Genomic DNA, 22,262 nt, shown 5'->3' with positions numbered 1-22,262 from the left:
CCACTTCAGTGTGGCTATTTTTTCATCCATCTGATGTGTAGCATGAGGGAATTTCTCCATGTGCATCTACATTCATTTTGTCTGTGGGAGTAGGAGAGCTCAGGAAACTCCTGCATTGCCCTTTTGGTTGACTCCTACCTCAATGTCTTCTAACTAATCAGGTTACTCAGTATTTTAGTGTCAGAGAAAAGATTTTTAAAATAAGGTAGGATATATTTACATATGCAGCAAAATGGATTATTTAAAATAATTATCTTCTCAAAAGGCAGTTTGAAATAGTTTCAATATAAAATGTCAAGCTAATGAGAGAATGTTGCATTATCTTACATTTTGAAATATCTAGAATTTAATGTACTATCATAGATATAGTAACAAAAACGAGCTTTATGATCCAGACCCATCACTTCCAGAATGACCCATGGCAAACCAATAAACTGTCAAAGCCTCAAGCTTTTTTTGTATTTTTAATTTGTAAATTGGAGAACATATCTATTTTAAAGGACTTACTGACAATTATCATGATCCAATACACTGTTTCACAACCTAAATGATTTTCTTTCTAATACTTCCTGGCAAGAGATAACCTTTGTAATATGTTGGATATTAGGTTAAGATCTCCAGACTAAATTTACTGGTAAATTTAGTGGTAAAAATTTACCACTAATCCTCAATTTTTAGCATTAAAGCTGTGTAACTAGACTCATTAATAAAATCTAGTTATTCTGAATTCCATGTTATTATAAATCAAGGAAAATAGATTTATTTTACATAAGAAAACCATTAAATCTTGTTACATGGAAAATATTCTCAATTTTTAGCATAAATCATTAACTTATATCTAATTGAACATATATTTTATATAATACTTTTTGTTTAAAATAGACAAAAATTAGGGATTGTCTAAATCTTAGACAACCACTCACTCAAAACTAATACCAATAAATGATTTCGTAGTGGTTATTCACTTTTTAATAGACAAGTGGTTTTCTGGTGTTTATTATATATTTATCCTGGAATCATAAATAAAATATACCACATCTAGCTCAATTATGGCCAGTTAGAATAATATAAACCTCCAAAATCACTGCAGATGGTGATTGCAGCCATGAAATTAAAAGACGTTTACTCCTTGGAAGGAAAGTTATGACCAACCTAGATAGCATATTAAAAAGCAGACACATTACTTTGCCAACAAAGGTCCGTCTGGTCAAGGCTATGGTTTTTCCAGTGGTCATGTATGGATGTGAGAGTTGGACTGTGAAGAAAGCTGAGCGCTGAAAAATTGGTGGTTTTGAACTATGGTGTTGGAGAAGACTCTTGAGAGTCCCTTGGACTGCAAGGAGATCCAACCAGTCCATCCTGAAGGAGATCAGTCCTGGGTGTTCATTGGAAGGACTGATGCTGAAGCTGAAACTCCAGTACTTTGGCCACCTCATGCGAAGAGTTGACTCGTTGGAAGAGACCCTGATGCTGGGAGGGATTTGGGGCAGGAGGAGAAGGGGACGACAGAGGATGAGATGGCTGGATGGCATCACCGACTTGATGGGCATGAGTTTGAGTAAACTCCAGGAGTTCGTGATAGAGAGGGAGGCCTGGCGTGTTGTGATTCATGGCGTTGCAAAGAGTCGGACACGATTGAGCGACTGAACTGACTGATGGTGGTGGTGGTTTAGTCGCTAAGTTATGTCCAACTCTTGCGACCCCATGGACTATAGCCTGCCAGGCTCCTCTATCCATGGGGATTCTCCAGGTAAGAATACTGAAATGGGTTTCCATTTCCTTCTCCAAATATAAACCCATATTATGTATAAAACATAGTTATATATAAAAACATAACCATAACATTAGAAAATACATAACAATGACAAGTAGTATAGTCCTCCAAAATTAAGGGGAAAAATAAGTAAATCATATTCATTTTTTGGACTTAAATTTATAATTAATTTATAAAAGTTAAAAAGACATGGTACTGCAACAACACTTGTCTTGATAAATTTTAAAAGATTGAAATCAAAGTATTTGCTTAACCACAATGAAATAAACTAGAAACCAACAAAGGAAAATTGAAGATCTCACAAATATGTGGAAATTAACACATCTTAAACAACCAGAGGATCAAAGAGTAAAGTGCAGAGGAAATTAGAAGATACCTCAAGATGGAGCGATGTCACTGTCATGGCAGTGTGAGTGCCTTTTTTATCTTCCCTTCAATTTAGAGCTCTTTGGATATCAGTAACTAAGCAAAAATGCCTCTGGACACCCCCAAGATCCAGCCATCTGTGCATCCGTAAGTGGGTAGACTGGACTTTGGAAAAGGCTGTGACGCCAAGGGAGACAGCAGCAGTACCTGGCAGGAGTGACCGCTCTAAAAGGAGGTGGAAAGAGAGTGGTGAGTGAAAGTCTGCCAGGCCACACAGGCTGCAGCTGGACAGAACAGTGTTCTTTTTGACGAGAGACCACCATGACCCCAGGAGGTCACGGAAAAGGGAAGGAGACACACAAGGAGAACTGAAGGAACACAGTTTCTGCTGTCTGCCCAGGGATTTCAACAAAAGGTCAAGCCATAGACCTCTGATGCTCCTTAACTCAGAGATCTCCCTACTGAGCCATGGGCACACCCAGTGCCCCAAATGCCAAGCCCACACCTCCCTATACTCTGCCACCTGCATGTTTTCTTTTTATAATGAAATTAAAAGACAACTTGCAGACTGGGAGAAAAATTTTAGCCATATTATAAGGGATTAATATCCAAAATATATAAAGAACTTATATAACTAATAAAAAAAGATAAACAATCCAGTTCTTAAAAGGACAGAACTAAAGCTTTTTCCAGAGCTGACATAAGAATAGCCAACCTAAAAAGATGCTTAACATCACTAATCATCACGGAAATGCAAATCAAAAACATGATATCACTTCACACCTGTTAGGATGACTATCATTCAGAAGATAGAGGCAACAGATGCTTGTGAAGATGTGATGAAAAGAGAACCTTTATATACTGTTGGTGGGAATTTAAATTGGTCCAACCACTATGGAAAATAACATAGAGGTTTTAAAACATTAAAAATCTATCATCTAGCAATTCCACATCTGGGTATATACCTAAAGGAAATGGAAACAGGATTTTGAAGATATATATGTATACCCATTTTTACTTCAGCATTATTCACAATAGCCAAGATATGGAAACTTAAATGCCCATCAATGGAGGAATGGATAAGAAATATATGATGTATATATACAGTGGAATTATATTCAACCATGAGAAAGGAAGACATCCTGAGATTTGTGACAACATGCATGGACTATTCAACATGGACCTTAAGTAAATTATGCCATCTGAGATAAGTTAGAGAAAAGCAAATACTGTATAAAGTGACCTGTGTGGCCTCTAAAAAAGTAAAACTCACAAATAAAGAGTAAAATGATGGTTAGCAGTGGACAGTGGGAATGTGGAAGAATAAGATTAAAGTTGTTTAAGGGTCCAACCTTGTAACAAGTAATAAATAAGCCAAAGAGATCTAGTGCACAGCCTAATGAATGTTGTACTACAACCAAACTTGCTGAGAGACTAAACATTATCCCGCACACCGACCAAAAGGGATAACTATGCAGTGTGATAGAGATGCTAAGTATTACTGCAATGGCAATCATATTACAATGTATAAGTGTATTAAATTGACACCTTAAATTTACAGAATGTTATATGTCAAATATGAAGACATATGAAGAAAGAGTTATTGCTCAGTCATATCCAACTCTTTGCAACCCCATGGACTGAGCCCACCAAGCTCTTCTGTCCATGGAATTCTCCGGGTAAGAGTACTGGAGTGGGATCTTCCTGACCCAGGGATCAAACCCTGGTCTCCTGCATTGCAGGGGAATTCTTTACTATATGAGCCACGGAAAGCCCATATGTCAAATATATTCAATATTAAAAAACTGAAGGAAAAAATATGTCAAGATGAATGAAAATATAAAACATACCAAAACTTATGAGATGCAGCAAAACAGTGCTCAGAGGAAAATTTATAGCTATAAAACACTTACATTAAAAGACGAAAATCCCATACCAATAACATAATTTCATAGCTTGTGGAACTAGTAAAAGAAGAGCAATCCAAACCCAAAACTAGCAGAAGTAAGGAACTAAAAAAGATTAGAATGGAGGTAAATGAAATATAGAATAGAAAAACAATGGAGAAAATCAACAAAACCAAAAGTTAGTTCTTTTAGAAGATCAAGATTTGGCAACCCTTTAGCTAGATTCAAACGAAAAAAGAAGACGCAAATAACTAGAATCAGAAGTAAATTAGAGGCATCGCTACCAACCTTACAGAAAAGAAAAACAGTGTAAGAGAATACTATGAGCAGTTATAGGACAACAAATTAGATAATCTAGATAAATGAACAAATTTCTAGAAACACAAAGCAGCTAAACTTCTTAAGAATACATAGAAAACCTCAACACGAAAGAACTTGAATTAATAATCAAAAATCCCCCCCCCCAAAAAAATGAGGGACTAAGTGACATCACTGGTGAATTTTACCAAAATTTAAAGAAGTAACACCATTCTTTCTTAAGCTCTTACACAAAATTGAAGAGAAGAGAATAGTTCCTATCTCATTCTAGGAGATCAGTATTGTCCCAATTTGAAAGCTGTATAAAACATCACAAAAAAAGATTACAGACCAATATCCCTTATAAATATAGATGCAAAATCCTCCAAAAATTACTGGCGAACTGATTGTGCAATATGACCAAATAGTATTTATCCCAGGTATGCTAGGGTGGTCTAACATAAGAAAACCAATGTAATATGCCATAAAATGCATGAGGGCATTTGACAAAAATCACTTTTTTTTTTTTTTTACAAAAAATTCAGAATACTAGGAATAAAAAGGAACTTCCTCAACATGACAAAGGGCATTTATTTAGGAAAAAAATACAGCTAACATCAAACTCAGTGTGAAAGACTAAAAGATTTCCCCCTGAGATTAAAAACAAGACAAGGATGCCTGCTTTCACCACTGCCATTCAATACTGCGTTAAGGATTCTAACCAGAACGGATAGACAAGAACAAGAATTTAAAGGAATTCAAACTGGAAAGGTAGAAATAACCTTATATAGAAAAAATCCCAGAGAATCTAAAAGAAAACTACTAGAGCTAATAAAATATTCAGCAAAGTGTCAGGTTACAGCATCAACACACAGAAATTAGTTGTGCTCAGCAACAGAGAACAACCTGAAAAGGTTATTAAGAAAGCAGTTTTACTTCTACTAGCATCTAAAATAAATAACTAGGAAAAAATTTAACCAAGGATGTGAAAGACATATAATGAGAATTATAAAACATAGCTAAAAGAAATTAAAGAAGGCTTAAATAAAAGGAAAGATATCCTGTATTCATGAATTAGAAGACTTAATATTTTTAAGATTATCAGTACTAGCTATAGCTATCTGTAGATTCAATGCAATGTCTATCAAAATTACAAGAGCCCTTTTTGTAGAAATGGAAAACTTGGTCCTTAATATCAAAGGGCCCTGAGTAAACAAACAAACAAAAAAAATAAACCTTGAAAACAAACCACACTGTTGGAGACTCACACATTCATTTTCAAAACTTACTATAGGAATCAAAACAGAACAATACTAGCAAAAGAGTGTGGAATAGAATGGAATAATAATTCTAGAAATAAACCCGTATGTCTATGGCCACTTGGTTTTTGGAAAGGGTGCTAAGGCCATTCATTGGGGAGAGTCTCTTCAACAAATAATTCTAGGACAAATTGGACCATTTAACCTCATACTATGTACAAAAACTAACTCAAAATAGATTAGTGGCCTAAATGTAAAACATAAAACTGTTAAAAGAAAATATAAAGGTAAATATTCATGGCAAGTAGATTCTTAGATAAGACACCAAAACATAAACAAATAAATTGAACTTCATCAAAGTTAAAATTTTGTGCATCAGAAGAACATTTTCAAGAAGGTGAAACGATAGCCCATACAATGGGAGAAAATGTTTGCAAATCATATCTGATAATGGTTTAAGACCTGAAATATATAAAGAACTCAAGAAGACAAATAACTCAATTAAAAAATGGGCAATAGACTTCAATAGACATACCTCTAAAGAATATATACAAATAGCTAATAAGCACATGAAAAATTATACAACATCATTAGTCACTAGGGGGATTAATATAAATCAAAATGACAGTGAAAATCACACCTATTACTATGATTATAATTTTTAAAATAAAAAACAGAAAATAACAAGTGTTGACAAGGATGTGCAGAAATTGGAACCCTTGGGTATTGCTAACAGGGATGCAAAATGATATATTTTGCTGAAAAAAAAAGTTTGGAGTTTCCTCAAAACGCCAAACATAGAATTACCATGTGACATAGCAATTCTACTCTTGGGTATATACCCATAGGAATTAAAAAGAGGGACTCAAAACACATACTTGTTTGCCAGTGTTCACTGCAGCATTATTCACTATAGCCAACAGATGGAAACAACCCAAATACATAAGAACAAATTAATGGATAAACAATATGTGGTATATACATAGAATGAAATATTATTCAGCCATAAAAAAGAATGAGGCTTTGATATATTATGTACTATCAGTGAGCCTTTAAAATGTTAAGTGAAATAAGCCAGCATAAAGGATGAATATTGTATGATCGTACTTCTAGGAAATATCTTGTTGTTGTTTAGTCACTCAGTCATGTCTAACTCCTTGCAACCCCACAGACTGTAGCCTACCAGGCTCCACTGTCCATGGGATTTTCTGGGCAAGAATACTGGAGTGGGTAGCCATTTCCTTCTCCAGGGGATTTTCCTGACTCAGGGATCAAACCCATGTCCCCTATATTGGCAGACATATTCTTTATCATGACAGACCATGAAATATCTTAGAATAGGCAAATTCATAGAGACAGAAAAGTAGATTAGAGATGCCAGGAGCAAAGGAGAGTAAGGCAATTGGGGAATTATTGTTTAATGGCTACAGAGTTTCTCTTTGTGGTAATGGAAAATTTTTTTAGAAATAAATAGTGGCAATAATTGTATAACTTTGTGAATGTAATTAATGCCACTGAATTGTATACTAGAAAAGTCAAATTTCATGTTACTTGTGTTTTATCACAGTTAAAAATTCTCTCTTTTAAAAAAGACATGATTCTCACTTCATACCTGGTTACAGACACAAAACAGTTAAGAGTTATATAATCTAGCCTGATAACTTTATAAACCATATTCCAAGTAAATCATGTGTTATAGAATATGTTGCAGTCTGCAATATATATTTATCTATTCTATATAAAAAGCTAATTTGGCAGGATTAATAAATGTTTGATTCTGGGATCCTAAAGATACAGAAAATAAAATGAAATTTAAAATCCACTTTGCATTAACTTTTCATGTCTATTAACAGAGTAACTGTATACCTGCTTGTGACTAAAAATATCCACCACTGCTAAGGCTTCCTTATGTCAATCAAATTTTAACACATCAAAGTTACTATGTAATATGCAAAACAATAAAACACCAAGCTTTAATATTTCATCTGTCCCATCACAGATAAAGGATAGGATATACCTCCTTTTTTTCAGCAGTACATGAACCAAGAACTTCCAGATGTACAAGCTGGTTTCAAAGAGGCAGGGGAAACAGAGATCACATTGCTAACATTCTTTGGATCATGGACAAAGCAAAGGAGTTCCAGAAAAACATGTGCTTCATTGACTATGCTAAAGCCTCTGACTGTGTGGATCACAACAAACAGTGGAAAATTCTTGTAAGAGATGGAAATACAAAACCATCTTACCTGTCTCCTGAGAAACCTGTATGCAGGCCAAGAAACAACAGTTAGAAGCGAAAATGGAACAATAAACTTGTTCAAAATTTGGAAAGGAGTAAGACAAGACTGTATATTATCATCTTGCATTATTTAACTTATATTCAGGGTACAGCATGAGAAATGCTGGGCTGGATGAATCACAAGCTGGAATCAAAATTGCAAGGAGAGATATCAACAACTTCAGACATGCAAATGATACCACTCCAATAGCAGAAAATGAAAAGGAACTAAAGAGCCTCTTGATGAGGGTAAAAGAAAAGAGTGAAAAAGCTAGCTTAAAACTCAACATTCAGAAAACTAAGATCATGGCATCTGGTCCCATCACTTCATGGCAAATAGATGGGGAAAAAGTGGAAACAGTGACAGATTTTATTTTCTTGGGCTCCAAAATTACTGTAGATGTTGACTGCAGCCATGATACTAAAAGATGCTTGCTCCGTGAAAGGAAAGCTATGACATAACTAGCCAGCATATTAAAGAGCAGAGACATCACTTTGCCAACAAAAATCTGTATAGTCAAAGCTATGTTTTTTCCCATAGTCATGTACAGATGTGAGAGTTGGACTATAAAGAAAGCTGAGTGCCGAAGAATTGATGCTTTTGAACTGCAGTGTTGGCGAAGACTCTTGAGAGTCCCTTGGACTGCAAGGAGATTCAACCAGTCCAACCTAAAGGAAATCAGTCCTGAATATTCATTGGAAGGACTGATGCTGAAGCTGAAACTCCAATACTTTGGCCACCTGATCCGAAGAGCTGACTCACTGGAAAAGACCCTGATGATGGGAAAGATTGAAGGCAGGAGTAGAAGGGATGACAGAGGATGAGATGGTTGGATGGCATCACCGACTCAATGGACATGAGTTTGAGTGAACTCTGGGAGTTGGTGATGGACAGGGAGGCCTGGCGTGCTGCAGTCCGTGGGGTCACAGAGAGTCAGGCACGACTGAGAGACTGAACTGAACCGAATTGACCTCTAAAGAATTTTTTTCATAAGAACTACAAAATGTATTTCAAATATGTTTATAATAATATTCAGTACATGCTGAAAATATAGTTGAGAAGCTTGATTTGGGACATTCTCAAAATATGCTAATGATTCATCCTGTTCTCTGAAGTCTATCCTTATATACAGGCATTCACCCATCCACTCAACGAACATTCTGCAAGCAAACATTCCATCCTCAAAGCACTGTGCAGGTTACTAAAATTATAAAAATGAAATAGATAATTGTTGACAGTCTTTCTGCCTCTGAATCTTCAAAATACAATACTTTATGGTCTTTGATGGCAAATATAAATGTGAACCATATTTTGCAGAGAAAAAGTCATGCTTTGCTTTCTAGAACACAAGAGAAATCCTTCTGAGATAAAACGGTTTTGACAAAATAGAATTTATGAAAAGGCAGAAGTACCTGTGTGAGATTCTGGAATGCTGGTTCATCGTTATATTCTTTCTAAATCTGATAGTGACTTGGAGATTTTCTTCACAGTTCTTTCTTACTCTTTGATTTCATGCAATGAATTTGTCCAAAATTCATTTTTTTTTCCCCCAGTGAGAAAACAAATCAGTTTCAACTTTGTGATTATCATCCTTTTCTTTAATAATTCTAAAAGTCACTTCATTATTTCCAGTCAGAATTAGTTTCTCTCTTAACCCCTGTGTGCTCTGCTCCACACCATCCTAAGCTTTAGGACCCAGGATGACAGAGCAGCCTCTGCCTGATACATTACAGATTGTTCTGGAGGAGGGAGAGAGACTGCTGCATCATCTCAAACTGATGAATGTGCTACCCAGAAACAACACACACAATATCTTCCTTGGACATTCATTTTTGTTTGTCAAGTCTCATGCCATGCCTAAATCATAAGGACAGAGAAGTGCAAATAAGCCAGGCATTTAGGAGACCAGGATACTTGTGAAAAGCTCTAAATGTACCACAGCCAGGGAAATTTTAGTCTAATTCACTTAAAAACTTGAATAGAATGGATACTGCTATATAAAAATTACCAAAACATACTCAAGAATAACTAGAAAACATTAGTATACCAACAACTATTAAAGAAATTGATATTTAAAATTCTATACCACACCTGAAAAGATAATAGGCTTTATAGGTTAGATTTATCAAACCACCAAGAATTCTAATTTTATGCAGGCCATTTTTGAGAGTAAAAAGAGAACACAAGATTGCCAGTGTCAGAGACAGTCGGTGTCTCTTGCTTGCAAGATATGCAGACACACAGAGATCCACAGAGAATTGTCACCTAACTGCCAGCAAGTTTTATGAAGACAATAAAATCATGAGATATAATCCAAGCAAATATTGCATAAAGCAGAAAATTATAGACCAATCTTCCTTACAAACATAGGCATAAAAATGCCACATAAAATAAATGAAGTTGAATTCATCAATGTGTAAAAACCAGTACCATGAACACATGGAATTTATCCTGGATTTAAGGGAATGATGAAACATTGAAAAGATCTATCACCTTAATTCATCACTGTAACAGATCTTTTTAAAATTGTTCAACATTTTAAAAAATCTACTTTTGAATTCATCACATTAAGAGATTAAAGGATAAAATCATATGAATATATGTATCTCAATACAGAGGAACTGTTTTGACTTGATCAAATAATGAGTATGTTCAGTATTGGCACAAAACTCCAAATTTTCTGGTTCCTTGAAGAGTATGGTTTCCACTGTAGTGGAAAAGTGTCCTTTACCTTGACATACCATAGTTAAAATGTGCTAATAACACTGGCTATTCTTTAAACCAAATTCACTTTATCAAGTTATCACTAAATAGTAAGGTGTGCTTAAGTCTGTGAGGATTTCCTGGTGCAGAAACTTCTCACTCCATTAATTCCAATTCAAATCCAATTTTGGAATGAACTGATTACATATAATATATACATTGACTATTATATGTTTTTAAGTGTGCTGTCTCCTAGGCCATGCACTTCTAATGGGGGCAAAAACTGGTTCTTGGAGTACTAAAAAAATCTTAGATATCACAGTAGTTTTTGGCCCTCACGAGCTCAACCCTACCTGAAAAAAATTTTATTCCTTATTTAAAATTTCTCTCAGTAGAGAGAAATTAGGTTTAAGTTAATTTGATTTACTGATTAGAATACTTCAGATAAATTTTAATTTAACTATTTTTGTCCTCCTTACAGGGGTGATAATGAAACAAACAAAAAAAAAAGATTGATAAACTGTTCTAGAGTATGAGTTTCTTTAGACAGGAACCATGTCTAAAAATATCTTTAAATCCTCAGCCTCTAAGTGATAGTACATAGAATCAGATTATAAATTTTAATCTTCCATAGTTTCACTATCTGATATTCTGACAGTATATTTAAAGTTAACGACTGCCTTAGAGAAATCAACTCATACTTGAAGGACAGTTTCTTACCATTTGTCTGAACAAACAATGCTAAATATATTGATTTATTCACAAAAGACACACATAATATGAAGAACAAGAACTGAGAAAATCAGCTGCTTTTCATATTGAAAGGAACAGTTACAATATTAATTAAAAATAACAATAATTTATTGAAACTTTAGTATTGGTCAGGAATGTGCTTAGCATGTATTAATTTATATGTATTAATTTATCTAATCCTCATATTAGCCCAATGAACTAGGTACTTTTATTATCATCATTTTACAGTGGAATCTGCAGTTAATCTCCATGATGAATGTTCTAGCAGTTTTTTAGTGTCATAATCTAATATTTACTAAGTAATAGCGTCAATGAGGTCATTTTCTTTTAGTCTGGTTTTGATTTAGAAATTATAATCATTTCATTCAGTTTACAGTTGTGAAAATTCCAAAATTATTACAAATACCTACTCACTCCTTCCCCACTTAAAAAAAAGCCATGAAGAAATTAACAATCAAATACTGATCATTAGCCACCTTTCCTGTAAAACCATATTGCATAAGCCACTTGGGTCAGTATCGCCTCCTGGTGTTCAGATGTTGTAGTTCAGAGTCTTCCTGCACTGCCTTTTCTCTCTTTCCATCAATAAAGGAAATTACTACTCTTAAGGACACTTCTAGAGTAAAAGAGGCACTATGAGTAATTATACCAAGATATCAAGAGTAACTGAGACTGCAGTGTGGAACCAGCATGATTCTGTAACCCAACCAACTGAGACTTTTGCATCTGAAGAATCTAAGGTCTCTCTATACTCCTTTTAGACAGAAAAATCACATATTTTAAAGTATAGTAGTAATGGTGATAATTTCCAGTAACAGTGTTACCTGTTCTTCAGTCTATATTTGTGAAAAGATTTTAGAAAAGGTATATAAAATTCTTTGGAACATTTGTGTTTTATGAAGATAATAAAATCATGAGATATAAGCAAGTGAAATGTATTAGAATAATCTGAATAAGAGAAAAACTCTTGCCACTTCCCCTCCCTCCTACACAAACAAAAAAGTGCCTTTCCTCTTAAAGTTTTGACTACAGTTGAGAGAAGAGTGGTTAGATAGTTGTAAAAAGCTGTTAGGATTGAAATCCCCTAGATATGGTCTCCAAAATAGAATGCACAAGGTGCAAGGCAATCCTTTGGATTGTGAGAAAATAACATTAAAATTTCTGTAATGTTTATTCAAACAGACATTAAACTTTACTAATAATTAGTGAGGACTGACACCGGCATTCTTAATTAACATGTTATGATGGTATGTAATATTAGCCAAGGAAAACTCTAAGTCTGAAAATAACGGTCTTCATTAGTTTATTAGTTTTCAAGGTGTTGCAATATGTTGAAGTTTACATTGACCAGTTTAATGAATTTTGGACTATATTATCTAATTTCAGCTACTCTACCAACACAAAGTAGACAAGAAACTCAAATATAATCCTACAAAGAAATCAGATTGAAGCTAATACTGATAAGGCAAAGAAAAAAATAGAAGAGCTGACACATCATTCTAGTATAAGTTTTTTGTAAGCTATAAAAACAATCAAAAATATGATAGCAAGTCAACCAAAAATATTAGAAATTATTAAAAAGTTCTTTGAGATATGGCTATTAAATTTATTCTAAAATACCACTTAACATTTATCTCCTTTTTAATTTCATGTTTTTAATCTACATAAGTAAACACTGAAAACTATAAAATATCGATGAAAGAAATTGAAGCTGGCACAACTAAATGAAAAGCTATTCCATATTTACTGATTAAAAGAATTAATATAGGGGTAGCGGAGTAAGAGATACAAACTACAAGTGAAAGGTATAAAATAAGATATAAGGATACAACATGGAAAAAATATAGCCAATATTTTATAATAACTGTATATGGAATGTAGCCTTAAAAATTGTGACACTTTATTGTATGCCTATAACATATTACTATATAACTGGAAACTATACTTCAATAAAAAATAAAATTTAAAAATTATTGTTAAGATGTCTGTACTACTCAAAGCAAAACACAGACTCAATACAATCCCTATCAAAATACCAATGGCATTTTTCAAAGAAACAGAAAAAAACAGTTGTAAAATTGGTATAGACTTACATTGTCGTTCAGTTGCGAAGTTGCACTCAACACTTTGGAACCCTATAGGCTGCAGCACACCAGGCTTCCCTGTCCCTCCCATCTCTCGGAGTTTGCCCAGGATCATGTTCATTGAATCAGCGATGCCATCTCATCCTCTGTCGCCCTCTTCTCCTTCTGCCTTCAGTCTTTCCCAGCATCAGGGTCTTTTTCAGTGAATCACTTGTTCGCATCAGGTGGCCAAAGTACTGGAGCTTCAACTTCAGCATCAGTCCTTCCAAAGAGTACTCAGGGTTGATTTCCTTTGTGATTGACTGGTTTGATCTCCTTGGTTTCCAAGGGACTCTCAAGAATCTTCGCCAGCATCACAGATCGAAAGCATCAATTTTTTGGCACTCTGCCTTCTTTAATGTCCAGCTCTCACATCCATACACGACAACTGGAAAGACTATAGCCTTGACTATTCGGACCTTTGTCAACAAAGTAATCTCTTTGCTTTTTAACACGTTGTCTAGGTTTGTCATAGCTTTCCTGCCAAGAAGCAATTGCCTTCTAAGTTCATGGCTGCAGTCACCATCCACAGTGATTTTAGAGCCCAAGAAGAGGAAATCTGTCACTGCTTCCACCTTTTTCCCTTCTGTTTGACATGAGGTGATGGGACCAGATGCCAAGATCTTAGTTTTTTAAAATATTGACTTTTAAGCCAGTTTTTTCACTTTACTCCTTCACCCTCATCAAGAGGCCTCTTCAGTTTCTCTTCACTTTCTGCCATTACGGTGGTATCATCTGCATATCTGAGGTTGTCAATATTTGTCCCTTCAATCTTGATTCCAGGTTGTACCTCATCCAGACTGGCATTTCACATGATATGCTCTGTGTATAAGTTAAATAAACAGAGTGATAATAAACAACCTTATCACACTCCTTTCTCAATCCTGAACCAGTCAATTGTTCCATACAGGGTTCTAACTGTTGCTTCTACAGTTTGTTATGATCCACACAGTCAAAGGCTTTAGTGTAGTCACTAAACAGAGTTAGATGTTTTCCTGGAATTCCCTTATTTTCTCTATGATCCAAGAATGTTGGCAATTTGATCTCTAGTTCCTCTGCCTTTCCTAAACCCATCTGCCTGAACATCTTGAGTTTTCAGTTCATGTAAGGCTGAAGCCTAACTGGGAGGATTTTGAGCATAACCTTCCTAGCATGGGAGATGAGTGCAATTGTCTGATGGTTTGAACCTTCTTTAGTACTCCCCTTCTTGGGAACTGGAATGAGGACTGATCATTTCCAGTCCTGTGCCCACTGCTGGGTTTTCCAAATTTGCTGACAAATTGAGTGCAGCACTTTAATAGCATCATCTTTTAGGATTTTAAATAGCTCTGCTGGAATTCCACCACCACCACAAGCTTTATTGGTAGCAGTGCTTATATGGAACCACAAAGGATCCCAAATAAAAGAACCTTGAGAAAGAACAGAGTAGAAGGTATCACTTGATGATATCAAGTTATATCACAAAGCTATACTAATCAGAACAGTATGGCATTGGTATAAAAATAGACTCATGGACCAATGGAACACAGTGGGAACCTCAGAAGTAAATCCTGATATGCATAATCAGCTAACGTTTAGTAAGGGGGTCAGGAATATATTCACAATAGGGAAAGGAAGGATACTCTTTCCAATAAATAGCATTGGGAAAACTGGATTGCCACACACAAAAGAGTGAAACTGAATCCACGTGTTACACCATACACAAAAATCTATTCCAAAATAGATTAAAGAGTTAAATGTAAGATCTGCAAACATAAAACTCTATGAGAAACCATGCAGGATAAGCTCCTTGACATGGGCCTTTCCAGTCATTATTTTTGGATAAGACCACAAAAGGTCAGGCAACAACAGCAAAAATAAACAAGCAGAACTATATCAAACTAAAAAGCTTCTTCTGCATGGGAAAGGAAACAAGCAAAATGAAACATAGTCCATGGTTTTAGGAAAAAATATATACGAAGCATGTATCTCAGCAAAGACAGTGGATATATGCTAAGAAAGTAGACAGCAGGTACTCTCAAAACAACAAAAAAGGAGATGGATATGTTAGTTGGCTTGATTATAATAATCATCTCACTATATATTATATATAAAATCATCCTACTTTACACCTTAAAATATATACAATTTCTGTTATAGAATATAAAACACATGTGAACAATAATTTAAGACTGTTCTTGATCAAAGAAACTTGGCTTTAAGTAACCATACTGATAACTCAGGTAGATGCAACCTTTCTATGAGAATAAGAAACCTGATCTGGAGCAGAATATCCAACATTACTTTTGTTTTTATTAAATGAGTTATTAAAAAGAATGAACCAGAATCGACTTCAAGCTTGAGCCTTACAGAAACTTTATCACCAGAGTTACTAGCATATGCCAGAATATATACTTTCTGCTTAGTTTATTGTGTTGTCCCCACCCACTGAAACTAATAAGCACAGATAACATTAGTAGACAGTAGATCTAACATTAATAATCATATTCAGTTCAGTTGCTCAGTCATGTCTGACTCTTTGCGACCCCATGGACCACAGCACACCAGGCCTCCATGTCCATCACCAACTCCCGGAGTTTACCTGAACCCATGTCCATTGAATAGGTGATGCCATCCAACCATCTCATCCTCTGTCGTCCCCTTCTCCTCCTGTCTTCAATCTTTCCCAGCATCAGGGTCTTTTCAGATGAGTCAGTTCTTCGCATCAGGTGGCCAAAGTATTGGAGTTTCAGCCTCAACATCAATCCTTCCAATGAACACTCAGGACTGATCTCCTTTAGGATGGACTGGTTGGATCTCCTTGCAGTCCAAGGGACTCTCAAGAGTCTTCTCCAACACCACATTTCAAAAGCAATAATTCTTCAGCACTCAGCTTTCTTTATAGTCCAACTCTCACATCCATACATGACTCCTGGAAAAACCATAGGCTTGACGAGGCAGACCTTTGTTGGCAAAGTAATGTCTCTGCTTTTTAATATGCTGTCTAGGTTGGTCATAACTTTCCTTCCAAGGAGTAAGCATCTGTATTTCATGGCTGCAATCACCATCTGCAGTGATTTTGGAGCCCAAAAAAATAAAGTCAGCCACTGTTTCCACTGTTTCCCCGTCTATTTCCCATGAGGTGATGGGACCAGATGCCATGATCTTAGTTTTCTGAATGTTGAGCTTTAAGCCAACTTTTTCACTCTCCTCTTTCACTTTCATCAAGAGGCTCTTTAGTTCTTCACTTTCTGCTATAAGGGTACTGTCATCTGCATACCTAAGGTTATTGATATTTCTGCTGGCAATCTTGATTCCAGCTTGTGCTTCTTCCAGCCCAGCCTTTCTCATGATGTACTCTGAACAGAAGTTAAATAAGCAGGGTGACAATACACAGCCTTGACGTACTCCTTTTCCTATTTGGAACCAGTCTGTTGTTCCATGTCCAGTTCTAACTGTTGCTTCCTGACCTGCATACAGATTTCTCAAGAGGCAGGTCAGGTGGTCTGGTATTCCCATCTCTCAGAATTTTCCACAGTTTATTGTGATACACACTGTCAAAGGCTTTGGCATATCGTATTATTCATCTTTAAAAAGCCTTTAATGTCTTAAAAAAAAACCTATCTTTTTTAGGTCTCTAAAAAATAAAGTTCACTATTTGTCAGCCAAACCCTGGTTGTCATTGGGCAAATAATTAGCATGTAAATAGGAAGCATTAATATAAACATGGCTAGTGGAGGTGATGAAATTCCAGCTGAGCTATTTAAAATCCTAAAAGATGATGCTCTTAAGTGCTGCACTCAACATGTCAGAAAAATTGGAAAACTGAGCAGTAACCAAAGGACTGGAAAAGGTCAGTTTTCATTCCAATCCCAAAGAAGGGCAGTGCCAAAGAATGTACAAGCTACCATACAATTGCCCTTATTTTGCATGCTAGTAAGGTTATGCTCAAAATCCTTCAAGCTAGACTTCAGCAGTAGGTGAACTGAGATCTTCCAAATATACAAGCTGGGTTTAGAAAACAGAGGGGCCAGATATCAAATTGCCAACATTCGTAGGATCATAGAAAAAGAAAGAGACTTAAAAAAAAAAAATCTGCTTCATTGACTGCACAAAAGCCTTTGACTCTGTGGATCACAGCAAACTGTGGAAAATTCTGAAAGAGATGGGGGAACCAGACCACCATGGATGGTGACTGCAGCCATAAATTAAAAGAGGCTTGCTCCTTGGAAGAAAAGCTACAAAGAATCTAGATAAGGTATTAAAAAGCAGAGACATTACTTTACTGACAAAGATCTGTAATAGTCAAAGCTATGGTTTTTCCAGTAGTCATGGATGTGAGAGTTGGACCATAGAGAAATCTGAGCACCGAACAATTGATCCTTTTGAACTGTGGGGATGGAGAAGACTCTTGAGAGTCCCTTACACTTCAAGGAGATCAAACCAGTCAATCCTGAAGGAAATCAGTCCTGAATATTCATTGGAAGGACTGATGCTGAAGTTGAAGCTCCAATACTTTGGTCACCTGATGTGAATAGCTGACTCATTGGAAAGGACCCTGATGCTGGGAAAGATTGAAAGCAGGAGGAGATGGGGATGACAGAGATTGAGATAGCTGGATGGCATCACCAACTCGATGGACATGAGTTTGAGCAAACTCCAGGAGTTGGTGATGGACGAGGAAGCCTGGTGTGCTGCAGTCCACCGGGTCACAGAGTCAGACACGACTGAGCAACTGAACTGAACTGATCCATTTTGCTGCAAATGGCGTTGTTTCATTGTTTTTGATGGCTGAGTAATAGTCTATTGTGTATATATAACACATCTTCTATAGCTATTCATCTGTAGATGGGCATTTAGGTTGCTTCCATATCTTGGCTATGGTAGACAGCACTGCATTGAACATTGTAGTGCGTGTATCTTTTTGAACCATGTTTTTCTTCAGATACATGCTCCAGAGTGGGATTGCTGGATCATATGGTAGCTCTGTTTTTAGTTCCTTAAGGAACCTCCATACTGTTCTCCATAGGGGTTGTTCCAGTTTACATTCCCACCAACAATGTAGACGTGTGTGTTAGTCACTCAGTTGTATTCAACTCCTTACAACCCCATGGACTGTAGCCTACCAGGCTCCTCTGTCCGTGGAATTCTCCAGGTAAGAATACTGGACTAGGTAGCCATTCTCTTCTCCAGGGGATCTTCCCAATCCAGGGATTGATCCCAGGTCTCTTGCATTGCAGGCAGATTCTTTACTTTCTGAGCCACTAAGGAAGCCCCAACAATGTAAAAAAGGATCCTTTTTCTCCACACCTCCCGCATTTGTTATCTGTAGGCTTTTTGATGATGGCCATTCTAACTGGTGTAAGGTGATATCTCACTTTAGTTTGTATTTGAATTTATCTAATAATTACTGATGTTGAGCATCTTTTCATATGCCTCTTGGTCAACTATAAGTCTTCTTTGGAGAAACATCTATTTAAGTCTTTTGCTCATTTTTTTCATGGGTTGTTCTTAAAATGTGTATGGAGACACAAGACCCCAAAGAGCCAAAACAATCTTGAGAATGAAAGACAGAGTTTGAGTAGTAGGTTCCTTGACTTTAAATTACACTGCAAAGCTACAGTCATTAAAGCAGTATGGTGCTGACACAAAACCAGACATTAAGATCAATGCAACAGGCTAGAGAGCCCATGTAGCACCTATGGTCAATTAATCTATGACAAAGACAGCAAGACTATACAATGGAGAAAAGACAGTCTCTTTAATAAATGATGCTGAGAAAACTGGACAGCTACATATAAAAAATGAAATTAGAACATTCTTTAGCACCATACACAAAAATAAACTCAAAATGAATTAACAGCCTAAATGTAAAACCAGATGCTATAAATTCTTAGAGGAAAATATAGGCAGAACACTCTTTAACATAAATCACCACAATATCTTTTTCAATCTTCTCCTAGAATAATGAAAATGAAAACAAAAGTAAACAAATGGGACCTAACTGAAAAGCTTTTCATAGCAAAAGAAACCATAAACAAAATGAAAAGACAACCCACAGAATGGGAAGAAATGTTGCAAACAATACAGCTGATAAGGAATTAATCTCTAAATCTTATAAACAGTTCATGCAGCTCAATATCAAAAAAATGAACCTCACAAGTTTTTAATTAAATCATCAGATAATATAGATGAGAAATCTGAAATCAAAGAGATCAATTAACTTGCCCCAAGTAAATGACAGAACAAAATTAGTCTCTTAAAATTTCTGCCAGTTACATAACCAATAAGGAGTTCATATCCAAAATATATAAAGAGCTCATACAACTAAATATAAAAAAAAATCAATTAAAAAATACACAAGACCTGAACAGACATTTCTCCAAAGAAGACATACAGATGACCAATAGGAAAAGATGCTCAACATCACTAATCATCAAAGAAATGCAAATGAGGTATCATCTCACACCTACAGAATGGCTACCATCATAAAGACCACAAATAACATTGATGAGAATTTGGAGAAAAGGATACTCTAGTACATTGTTAGTAGGAATGTAAATTGGTACAGCCACAATGTAAATTAGCATGAAGTTTCCTCAATAAACGGAAAATAGAACTACCAATTGGTCCTCCAGTTCCATTCTTGGATATATTCCTGAAGTAAACAAAAACAGTAATTTGAAAAGATATATTCAGAAGACAGGGATCAAGACCATCCCCAAGAAAAAGAAATGCAAAAAAGCAAAATGGCTATCTGAGGAGGCCTTGCAAATAGCTGTGAAAAGAAGAGAAGCGAAAAGGAAAGGAGAAAAGGAAAGATATACCCATTTGAATGTAAAGTTCCAAAGAATAGCAAGGAGAGATAAGAAAGCCTTCCACAGTGATCAGTGCAAAGAAATAGAGGAAAACAACAGAATGGGAAAGACTCTAGAGATCTCTTCAAGAAAATCAGAGATACCAAGGGAATATTTCATGCAAAGATGGGCTCAATAAAGGACAGAAATGGGATGGACATAACAGAAGCAGAAGATATTAAGAAGAGGTGGCAAGAATACATAGAAGAACTGTACAAAAAAGATCTTCATGACCCAGATAATCACAATGGTGTGATCACTCACCTGGAGCCAGACATCCTGGAATGCAAAGTCAAATGGACCTTAGGAAGCATCACTACGAACAAAGCTAGTGGAGGTGATGGAACTCCAGCTGAGCTATTTCAAATCCTGAAAGATGATGCTGTGAAAGTGCTGCACTCAATATGCTAGCAAATTTGGAAAACTCAGCAGTGGCCACAGGACTGGAAAAGGTCAGTTTTCATTCCAATCCCTAAGAAAGACAATGCCAAAGAATGCTCAAACTACCACACAATTGCACTCATCTCACATGCTAGTGAAGTAATGCTCAAAATTCTCCAAGCCAGGCTTCAACAATACATTAACCGTGAGCTTCCAGCTGGTTTTAGAAAAGGCAGAGGAACCAGAGATCAAATTGCCAACATCTGCTGGATCATCTAAAAAGTAAGAGTTCCAGAAAAACATCTACTTCTGCTTTATTGACTATGCCAAAGCCTTTGACTGTGTGGATCACAACAAAGTCTGGAAAATTCTGAAAGAGATGGAAATTCCAGACCACCTGACCTGCCTCTTGAGAAACCTGTATGCAAGTCAGGAAGCAACAGTTAGAACTGAACATGAAACAACAGACTGGTTCCAAATAGAAAAAGGAGTATGTCACGGCTGTATATTTCTCTGTGCTGATTTAACTTCTATGCAGAGTACATCATGAGAAATGCTGGGCTGGAAGAATCACAAGCTGGAATCAAGATTGCCAGCAGAAATATCAATAACCTTAGGTATGCAGATGACAGCACCCTTATGGCAGAAAGCGAAGAACTAAAAAACCTCTTGATGAAAGTGAAAGAGGAGAGTGAAAAAGTTGGCTTGAAGCTCAACATTCAGAAAACTAAGATCAAAAAAAAAAAAAGAAAATTAAGATCATGGCATCCGGTCCCATCACTTAATGGCAAATAGATGGGGAAACAGTGGCAGACTTTATTTTGGGGGGCTCTAGAATCACTGCAGATGGTGACTGCAGCCATGATATTAAAAGATGCTTGCTCCTTGGAAGAAAAGTTATGACCAACCTAGACAGCATATTAAAAAGCAGAGACATTACTTTGCCAACAGAGGTCTGTCCAGGCAAAGCTATGTATGGTTTTTCCAGGAGTCATGTATGGATGTGACAGTTGGGACTATAAATAAAGCTGAGCACCGAAGAATTGATGCTTTTGAACTTTAGTGTTGGAGAAGACTCTTGAGAGTCCCTTGGACTGCAAGGAGATCAGTCCTGAGTGTTCATTGGAAGGATTGATGTTGAGGCTTAAACTCCAATACTTTGGCCACCTGATGCGAAGAGCTGACTCATTGGAAAAGACCCTGATGCTGGGAAAGATTGAAGGTTGGAGGAGAAGAGGATGACAGAGGATGAGATGGCTAGATGACATTACCAACTCGATGGAGATGAGTTTGGGTAAACTCCGGGAGTTGGTGATGGACAGGGAGGCCTGGCCTGCTGCAGTCCATGGGGTCGCAAAGAGTTGGACACAATTGGGCAACTGAACTGAACTAATGTACCCCAGTGTTCATAGTAGCATTATTTACAATAGCCTATGTTAGTGTCCATCAACAGATGAATGGATAAAGATGGGATATACATACACACACAATGCAATATTCCTCAGCCATTGAAAAAAGAATGAAATTTTGACACTTGCAACAATATGGATAGACCTGGAGGATACTATGCTTAGTGAAATAAGT

At 36.2% G+C, this 22,262-nt stretch overlaps 1 protein-coding gene across 6 annotated transcripts in view; it reads left to right on the top strand.

The window, feature by feature from the left end:
* The window catches only part of RNF180 (ring finger protein 180), a 451,691-nt gene that overhangs the window by 427,808 nt on the left and 1,621 nt on the right, over positions 1-22,262 (top strand). The window lies entirely within an intron of this gene.

This window comes from Cervus canadensis, chromosome 16 (genome assembly GCF_019320065.1).
Source record: "Cervus canadensis isolate Bull #8, Minnesota chromosome 16, ASM1932006v1, whole genome shotgun sequence".
Classification (NCBI taxonomy): domain Eukaryota; kingdom Metazoa; phylum Chordata; class Mammalia; order Artiodactyla; family Cervidae; genus Cervus; species Cervus canadensis.
This window is presented reverse-complemented; position numbering and strand designations above follow the sequence as displayed.